This window comes from Lygodium microphyllum, chromosome 21, assembly GCF_053477565.2.
Source record: "Lygodium microphyllum isolate KBCC chromosome 21, Lygodium_microphyllum_v1.1.10, whole genome shotgun sequence".
NCBI lineage: Eukaryota > Viridiplantae > Streptophyta > Polypodiopsida > Schizaeales > Lygodiaceae > Lygodium > Lygodium microphyllum.
Window position 1 is genome coordinate 76,770,448 of NC_141155.1, and position 9,969 is coordinate 76,780,416.

At 40.2% G+C, this 9,969-nt stretch overlaps 1 non-coding gene across 1 annotated transcript; it reads left to right on the forward strand.

The window, feature by feature from the left end:
* Nucleotides 1–397: 397 nt before the first annotated feature.
* On the forward strand, nucleotides 398–500 carry LOC148018172 (U6 spliceosomal RNA). Its single transcript, XR_015687802.1, has one exon. It is a non-coding gene; the product is annotated as a U6 spliceosomal RNA (small nuclear RNA).
* Nucleotides 501–9,969: the final 9,469 nt, after the last annotated feature.

The following is a 9,969-nucleotide window of genomic DNA, read 5'->3' on the forward strand; positions in this document are numbered from 1 at the left end:
CTTGACTTGGGGAATACACCAAAAAAACAAATTATCCCCAAAAGCTTTATCAAAATGCCTGCCCGTTCTCTAGAATACTCACATAATGAGAGAGAGTATAATTACTTAATAACAATAATCTTAAATCTTAAATCGGACTTAGCAACTACATTTATTATTATCAGCTCGTTATCAAAACAACAAAAGTGGCACCTGAAAAGGAAACCTTTTGCAATTGGAAAATCAAGGGAAGGAGATAGAAACAACCACCTCTCGCAAACATTGTGCTATTAACATGGGAGGGCCAATCAAAATTCTCCAATTTCTAAAACAATCTCCTTCATGCGTAAATTCTTCAACCCCTACAACAATCAAACACTATAGCCTCCCCTTGAGAGGGGCAAAGCCGTGTCAATTTGTCTCTTTGGAGACATCTAATAAATTTGGAACAATATAGAGAAGATTAGCATGGTCCCTGGGCAAGAATGACATGCACAAATCAAGAAATGGTTCAATTTTTTTAGAACTACTACATCCAAATCGTACTTCCAACTTGCACTCTTTCCAGGGAGGTCTCCACCTCAAGGAGAGCCGGTGGAATGATAATATCATCCTCTGCTCCCATGTTACTCTACTAATAGCAGCAACTTTAACATTAAAGGTTCTAGGTAGAAGACTAGTCATGGGTTGGTGACAAAGAGTGAGTTGTGTATGTTGCTCCATTTGTTCATACCATGTTTGCTCAGTCACAATGATGGATCGTGCAAATAATGGCTAGGAGGGTGATACCGTTTGATATGACAACTGTTAAAATGGCCGATACTCCGCCTACCCAAGGTTTCTAACTCTACATTACTGATTCTACTGATGATGTCAATGTGGTAGGGGTAGAGGCCTTGAAGTTTTAGTGGATGCTTATGGCCTTTGATCAAATATAGTAGTACGAGGTCATCTTTCTCAAAAGATTGATGTGTAACATGCTTATCCAACCAAGCCTTTCATCTAGCTTTTTCAGCTAGGAGGGCATGATTGCAAGGAGAGACATTTCCTTGAGGCATTCAAGTGTGATGAGTCATTTGGCCCAAGCTTTAGTGCATTCCAATTACTCGCAATTTGCAATACAGAAACTCAAGATAAGGAACATGACCAACATAATTGTGTTGATCCCATAGGTCTACCTAAAGGGAGTTTGCTCCCTATGGTGGTCTTATATGCTATGTAATAAGTCCATAGTGATGCATTGAGCTTACAATCCTAGTCTGAACATGAGGTTGAGACTATTTTGGTTAAGATGCTAACAAGGATTTTGTTAGTCGCCTCTACTTGGCTATTCCCTTGGGGGAAGTAAGGGCTAGACTTTCGATATAGGATGAGGAATGTGGACAAGAGATGCTTAATAACCTCATTAAAAAAATGGGTTCCTTATCATTAATAATCTTGATGGGGCATCCAAAATGTGAAATGGCATACTCCCATAATAACTTTGCCATGATTCTAGCATCCTTCTTCGTAGTGGCCCTAGCCTCTACCCACCTAGTCATGTAGTCTATGGCAACAATAGCATAGCATGCCTAAGAATATTGGGAAATTGGGCTAATTGGTCCCATGAATCTATTCGCCATTTCTTGAAGGGTTCGTGGGGGGGATGACACGTGAAAGTTCCATCTTATCCTTCCTAATGGGGAGTTTGGTACGTTCACACTCATCACAATGTTTAATGAAACATGCCATGTCTTCGAAGAGAGTTAGCCTACACATCTTTGAAGAAAATTGTCCTGCCCTTGGTGATATTATTGAGTGGCAATCATCTAATTGGGATGAGTCTTGAATAGAAGACAAGTGAATCATAATTTTTCAATGGCCCGCTCCGATAAGCTATTTTCTAAAATGTGGATTATCTACTAATTATGACTACTTATTCTCCTACTATTTTTGGTGACACAAGACATGTGGTTAGCAATAAAATATTGCTCTCCTTTGCATATGACTACAAAAGAATTAAATTCTAGCAAGCATACAAGCCATCTAGCAACATGACCTATAGTGCAAGACTTGTTGACCAAATAAAGCAATGTTTGATTGTCTACGAAGAATGTGAATGGACAAGCTAACAAGTAGTGTCAAAGGTTCTTGACAACTAACACCATCGTTAACCCTTCTTGTTCCATCATGGACTAATGGCATTTCATCCTCAATGAGTTATCTACTAGCAAAGCTCACCAAAAAGTCTATATTTTGCTTGTTGGTTTGCCACAACAGAACTCCAATTGCAAAATTGGATGTATCGATATGCACATGGAAGGTGATTATCCAATTCAAGGCTTGTAAAATTAGTGTCGTCTCATAAGAGTCTTCTATAATGCTTGGCAATCCTCAGTTATGGTTGCATAGTTTAGCACAAAGTGGCAATGTTAACCTTAGTTCAAGATGGCAAAAATATGAAACAAAAAGTGGAAAAGGAATAGAAAAAGAGCAAAGGCGCAGAGGCAGTCCCTAAAAGCTAAGCCGAGGCAAAAGTGCAATTTTAAATAAAAAGCACCTCAAAAAACTCTAAAAACTCTTGTAAAAGAGCGCCATGCTCCCTCTTGCGCCATTTGTAAAAGAATAGACGGGTGTAGACTTAAGGCATGAGGCAAGAAAAGGGAAATATGAAAAAGGACCTTGCCACAAAGGCCGGTCATGTAAAAAGGGATGGGCACCCATGGGATTTTAGGACTTGTATATAAAGTTCAAAACGTGAATGGAAGCTCATTCTTTGGTGTGTGGCTAACAAGAGACCTCTCTCCTTGACTTCTTCTCTTCTCTTGTTTGTGTGTGTGTGTGATATAGAGAGAGGGAGATTGAGAGGGTGAGGGAGTGAGCACGTGGGAGTGAGGGATTAAGAGGGTGAAGTCTTCACCATTCCCCCTTCTCTTATTCTCTTCTCTTCTCTTTTCTCGCTCGCGCATGGCTATGGTGGATGGAGCTTGAAGGAGGAGGCTTGCGGATGCTTGAGCTAGCATCTAGGATCTTGGAGCTATCAGTGTGTGCGAAGGAGGAGGCAACTCATTTCGGCATCGAGGTAAGCTCACTACATTCATAGGTTTGGAGGCGTGTCGGCTAGGTGAGAGATAGCCATTAGAGCTCGCTTGAAACGCTTGAAACAATAAGCGGTCCATGGGTCTTGGCGGTCGAGCGAGAGCTTCCACAAGCAATAACAACTAGTATATCCAATAAAACATTGGATTATGGTTCGTGGGCGGGGCAAGATCCATATTACTTTAATCTTTTATGTATCCACTACAATGTTGTTCCTAGATGCCATATGGCCCAAAATGATGCCTTCTTTAACCAAGCATTGGCATTTCAAAGGATTTAGAGTTAGGTGATACTACCTATATCACTTAAAGACTAGTTGAAGCTTTTCGAGGTGTTCATTCCAACTGGAGTGGACACGATGGTTCTCCGCAAAGACTCCAAGCCAACATCTTACAATGCCTTTAAAGATAATACAAATGGGTCTCTAGAAGGTGGTTGCTTCATTAGTTAGATCAAAAGGCATGATAATGTAGGCAAACAACCCCATTCAATGGCAAATTTAGTATTAGGCCTATTGTCCAAGTGTACTTGCACTTGGTTATATCCCAAAAAACTATCCAAGAAGCTATAGGCTTTTTTTCCTACCAGATGTTCATCATGTGATTCGTGTAAGATAGTGGATAATGGTCTCATTTCATGGTAGCATTATGTTTCTTGTAGTCGATACATACTCGAATCTTGCCATTTTTCTTGAGTACCACGACGATGGGTCATACCTAGTCCATATGTTTGATCTCATAAATGAATCCTTTTTTTTGCAATTTCTCAATATCTTCTCACACAGTGCACATAGCAAGGATTCATTGAGTAGGATCATTGTTTACTAGGTTTGGCATCAAGTTTCAATGGAATAGTGTGGGTTGAGACTTAAGGTGGAATGACCTTAAGGTCAAAGTAATTCCAAGTGAATACATCACAATACTCTTTGAGTAGACTGATTAATCATTGCTCATCTTCTATACTAAGATCCTTAGCTATGTACATTGGCTTAGCAGTTTTCCTTAGTTCAACAATGTAAACCTCTTTAGGCCCTTGATGGGCTCACCAATTTTTCCTTCCCTTTTTGCACTAAGCAATATAATAACTTGGCCTCCTTTTTGTATCATGTAAATCATTTTGGGAGATCTTGCAGCTTCTTTTGAGTATTAGCATTGTTAACTAGGTATACCCTATTGATGGGGAGGCCCACCAACTAGACTCATGCTCCCAAGGTTGGTGGAATTGACCCCCAAAGCTCCCAAGGTTGGTGGAATTGAGGGATTGGATTGTGGGTTTCGTGGTGATTGGACAAATTCAACTCTATCCATCCACAGTTTAAATGTCTACCATGTGGCCAGACTTCCTTTCATTGGGAGTTCAAGTGGAATCGAGACATTTGCAAATGTGAGGGTTGAGACGACACTAGATTCAATCTCTTAATATTGAAATTTAGAGTATCATGTATCATTCAGTTGTATAGGCTCTTGTTCACGTGAGTATTGCCCAAAATATAATGGTTCATTGGTAGATTTGCAAAGGTCTAGGGGGTAAAGCAAGAGAAGCTGCATGTGAAGCATGGGAGAGGTTAGGAGACTAAGGGTCTCCATTGCTACCTTGGCTAATAAAAATTCCGCTTGTGCTACTTTGAACCATTCCTTAACTTTATCTATGGTGGCCAATTTTTGCTCTAGATTGGGATATTTCTCATCATTTTCTAAGTGACTTTCTTGGCTCTTGGTGCTATTCAGGCACTCTTTGCATTAGCCATGCAAGCATTTCCTTGGGGAGTGGTTAGCCCTTCACCTTTTAGTTTGAGTTTAGTGCACCTCCTCCTTTTCTTAGCATTTTTCTTTGACCCATTTACTATGGTTGTCCCTCAATGGAAATAACAACTTTCTTACTCTATGCTTTGGTGATGGCATTGATAGGAATAGGAATACCATCATCATCCTAAAGAGAATCAATGGTACCAAGGGTACAATTGCCTTACTATTGCTAGCTTTACATCTTGGGCAATCTCTTAGTACTTATGAGTGATTTTGCACTTTGGGCACTGTTGATCTACTTCATTTTCCTAAGGTTGTTGCTGTCATTTAGGGATGAGGCAAGGATATGTTTCCCAACTGTCCACAATTCTAGCAAGTGAATGTCTCTCTAGAATTTATCATTCCTTGCCCTCTTTCCCATTCTAACATCATAATAGGCACAAGTCTAGAATCCATCAGGATTGTGTAACCTTCTTCATCACAACAACATACAAAGGGGTTGGTGTATTTCTTATCCTCTATTGTCTCCTCAACATAATGGATAGGTGCATTGCTTAGGGGATGAGTGGTGATTGAGCCGGGTGGTCTAGGAATTCTAGAGGTGTTAATTTCAACTCATTAGGCCACTTATACTTGCTTCGATGGAGCTAATAAAATTAGAGATTGTTGTTGTCCTGGATAATTAGAGATACTTGCTTCAATGGAGCTAATAAAATTAGAGATTGTCCTGGATAATTAAATCCATAGTCATATTAGAGCCCCTAAATTCAAACTACAATGGCTCTTCCAATCCAAACACCTATTTTGGATTGATTAGATAAAGATTTGTACTTGATTTAGTTGTAGACACCAAGCTTCATTCAATGTAGACCTCATTCGACATGTTTTTCAATCCAAAAATTCACCCGTACTTTGATACCAAATGGAAACAATCAACATAGACATGCAATGAAAGGAATGGAGGCTCAATCCATCTTCTTCTTTATTCAATCTCTCCTTCCATTCTCCACACGCTACACTATGAGTATCTCACAAAGTGGATATATACTCTTTTGACTTTAAGGTCACTTTACACATAGCCTCACTTTATTTGATGCATACATAGGATATGAACATAACCTTCAACATATTTCTCAATAATCCTAAGATATAACCATAGCAACTTGAGGTGAAAAATTAAAGACTGTAAAATCATTAAAGAGACATCCATCTTTGCCTTTTGCAGTCAAGTTCACTCCCAAGAGATCGATTACATTGATTTCAACTCCTCTTACCAACATTAGCTCCCAACCCTCGCAACCTCACATCCTCTGATCAAACGATGCCATCGACCTTAGTCAATTCACCTCTGGGACATGACCCGAACAAGCTACCCTTCAAGATCAATGCATGCAAGCCACTTCCTTTGAGCAATTTAAAAATGCCATGATGTTACCACTCAAGTTATGAAGTGGCAGATGAATTATCTTAATGGTTTGGCCTACAAATTTGGACTCTCTCACTGAGCTTGGATACAATCTAGAATTTTAAAATGATTGGTGGGTCCCCCAACAACCCATTATATAGAAATAATACCATCTTACTATAAATATCAATAAAACTAACATTACTAATTGATCAAACCCTCACAAATCTTACACATGCTGTAACTGAGTTTCCAAGCTTGGAAATTTGCATTCTTTTTTGCAAAGGGAGAGGAGAGCTTCAAGCATTCTCCAATTCTTTCAACTCCTCCACACAAGAGAAGTGACAATCAACTTTGTCACACGAGAAAAGTGCCCATCATGCCAATCTTGACCTTAACCGAAGTAAAAATTGTGTGGTAAAGGTTAAAACTTGTAAAAGAGGGGATTAGTAAATTAAAGGTTTGTGACTTTTTCTCTACAAATATGTTTAATGTGTATTCTCTTTTCTTTTTGTAGATGGAAACCACACATCCGTACCTATTAGAGACCCACTGAATGAGGATAAGCTGGTGCTCTTCCCAATAGAGACATGAACTAAATTTGAAGCCAACCAGGGGGGGAGTGAGCTACCTACAATTCCAAGTTCTAACCAACCTCAAAAATTTGACTAAGAAATACCAAACTGCAAAGGAACTCATAGCCAACTATGGCCTTGGTGACTACATGAGAGCCACATTAATCCATATCCACTTCCTAACTTGCACTAGACTAATCCAAAACTATGACACAACCACCAAATCAAGAAAATTTATTTACAACCTAAAAACTAATAGGAGCTATAGTGAACAGGAAGTAAGCATTGAGTTCACTCCAAAGTTAGTAGAAGAGACCTTGGGCATTAAGATTAGAACATCAAAGTGCATAAAACCCCCCACTTCAATGATGAAAATTTATGGAGCCTTAGTAAAGGCGGTGGTCAATGAAGGAGTTCTCCTAAGAGTGATTCTAGAAGAAGAGGTGAGGGTGATAGCATAGCTAATTCATCATCTCTTTACCTACAACAAAACCTTGACCTACTCAACCAGGATCCTTAAATGGCTCTTAGAGGATATATTGAAAAGAAACTAGGGCAAGTAGGAATTAAATGCTCTACAGATGGAACATGTCACTAAATCCATAGCCAAGGTACAATTGATAATTTCAAAGAATCCTTAAGTAAAGCTTAATTGCATGGAGGCCATGCACAATGATTGCATCCTCAGGTTGTATTTCCTATTGGGCTTTCGGTCATCTTGGAGAGGTTGGTTAGGGGACCCATTCCTCATCTTGTTGCCTTACTTCAAAATCTTGCCCCTCTTCTTTTGGCAGTACCTGCCACTCTTCCTCTCTCATTGGCTCTTGCGGTCGTTGTTCCTCATTAAAGCTTAACAACTCCACCTCTTGGACCATCAACCTTGTCCTTAATAGATACTCTCGTTGTTCCTGTTGGCTCAGGGCTAGACACACATTCCATGCTTTATGGCTCTACAAGGGTGACCTCTAGCTTCCTCTTTAGAGTTTCAATGGCCTCCTTCTCTTTTGATTGTGTGACATCCAAGATGGTACTGAGAAAGGCATGTTGTTGGGCTTCCAATCTCGTTTTTGCAACCTCTGCGTTACTTTTAGCTATTGCTCTGTCACCTTCTGAACGGGCTAGACGGCTTGCTAGGTCTTTTACTCTTCCTTCACTCAGGGTCACCCATGCTTTGGCCTTTTGTTTCATCTCCTCTAGGCTCTCACTCTGCCTTTGGGCTAAGGCCATTATCGTTGGCTCTTGATCCCTCCAATGTTGGGTCACCTTTTCCTTCTCCTCCTCCAAGTACTCAATTTCTCTTTCCAGCCTTCCTTGCTCCTCTATCTCCATTAGTAGTCTATATCTCATTTCCTCCACCTCTCTTTGATGCTCTTCTCTTGCTTGAGCTCTCTCTGCTTCTCCTGATGCGAGCTTATCCATGGCTTCTTGAACCCTTCTCATCTACCCTGCCAAGTCCTTGTGTTGCACAGTTAGTAGCTTGTACTGTCTTTGTAATCCAAGTAGCTATTGTGCTTCTTCTATGAGCCTTTCTTGCCACTTGTCTTCATCTCTTTTTTTGGTTGCCTTCAGCTCTTGTATCTCTTTTTGATAACCAACCACTTGGTGAGTCCTCTCCAATTGAAAGGCTGCTAGTGTCTCTCTTTCCACTTCCAATTCGGCCACTACTATTTTTTTTCCTTACTTAGCTCTCTTTAGTTGAGAGAGGAGCTCTTTAATGTACTCATCATAGCTCACTAATGGCAACACTGCTGTAGGAATGGATATTGTGGATACCTCTGCTTTTAGCTTCTTTGGGTCTTGTCTTGACTCGGCATGTGCAACTGCCAATCTTTTTGTTCCAGTTGTCGAGGCTCCTCTACTTGAATTTGGGGCTACTTCTTGCACCTTATTTACTAGGAATTGCACCCACTCCATGAGATTGCTCCCATCCATCATGGTTGAGGTGCCTTGGGTGGATGTGATGGTTGGGGTAGTAGGCATGAGAACGGCTAGGATTGGATATAATGGGCTCTTGCCCTTGCCTTCTATTGTTAGTGGTGTTGCGGTTTTTGGCACTTGGGCACTAGTGGTTGGGCCTTCTTCTCCTTGCGGGCTCATGGCAGCCAACTCCTCCTACCTAGAGGGCTGCTCTACCGACATGTGTGTTGCTAGAGCCATGTCTTCACCTTCCTTTCTTCGTAGCTTGTCAGCCTCTTCTTTAGCTCTCATATTTCTTTCCTCTTCGGCTCTCTTAGTAGACTCCTCTTAGATCCTTTGCAGTTTGGCTTCTTCTTTCCTTAGTCTCTCTTTTTTAGCCTTCTTTGACTCTTTTTGTGTCTTTTGCAAGTTGGCCTTCTCTTTTTTTGTCATTCTCTCCATGGCTTCTTGCTGTTGCTTGGCTTATGAGGAGTCTTCTTCTTTGGCTTTTTAAGCCATCCTTGGCTAGATTGTGTCTCTTTTTCTTCCTTCTTGCTTACTATTCTCTCGCTAGATTATTCTTGCTCCTGAAGCGGTGTCCTCTCCGATGTCTCTCCTACTTCTTCTTCACCTACCACCTCTCCCATTACCTCATAGATGAGGGTTGTTAATGCCCCATCGAACCCTATGAATGAAGATTTTGAGGTAGGTTTCTTTCTTTCTGTTCTAACTTTAATGCTAGGGATTCTCCACCGGCTAGTCTACTCCCTAGGATTTCTCACAACTTTATATGGAGTTTGTTAGTGAGGGATAGCTCATCTATTTGCAAGGAATTCATAACAAATCTAGTTTTTAGCTTATCACTAGAAAGTAGCTCGAGGAGTTTAAAAAGTGCTCTCAGTTATTTGTATTACACCTAAATAAAGAGGTACCAAATCAATCAAAAAAAGGCTCCTATTTATTTAAGTGCAATATAAATGTTTGAGAGCTATACCTCACATCTTTTGTCTAGTAAGGTCTGAAATGTTTTGTTTAGAACTAGGTCTATTTTGAGATATTTGAGACCCTATTGGACAAAATATAAAATAACTTTTCATAGGTTGATCTAATGCCTCTTAAGAGTACAAAGACTTATTTTAGGTGCCTACTATAGCTTTACCTCCTAAGAGAGCTGTTGATCACCCCCTATAGATTTGGAGCCTCACTTAGAACTAGTGAACAAGCCACCCTATAGGTTATCTAAATGTGAGCTCAAAGAAGTTGCTGAATTATTAGAGAGGGATTCATTGAA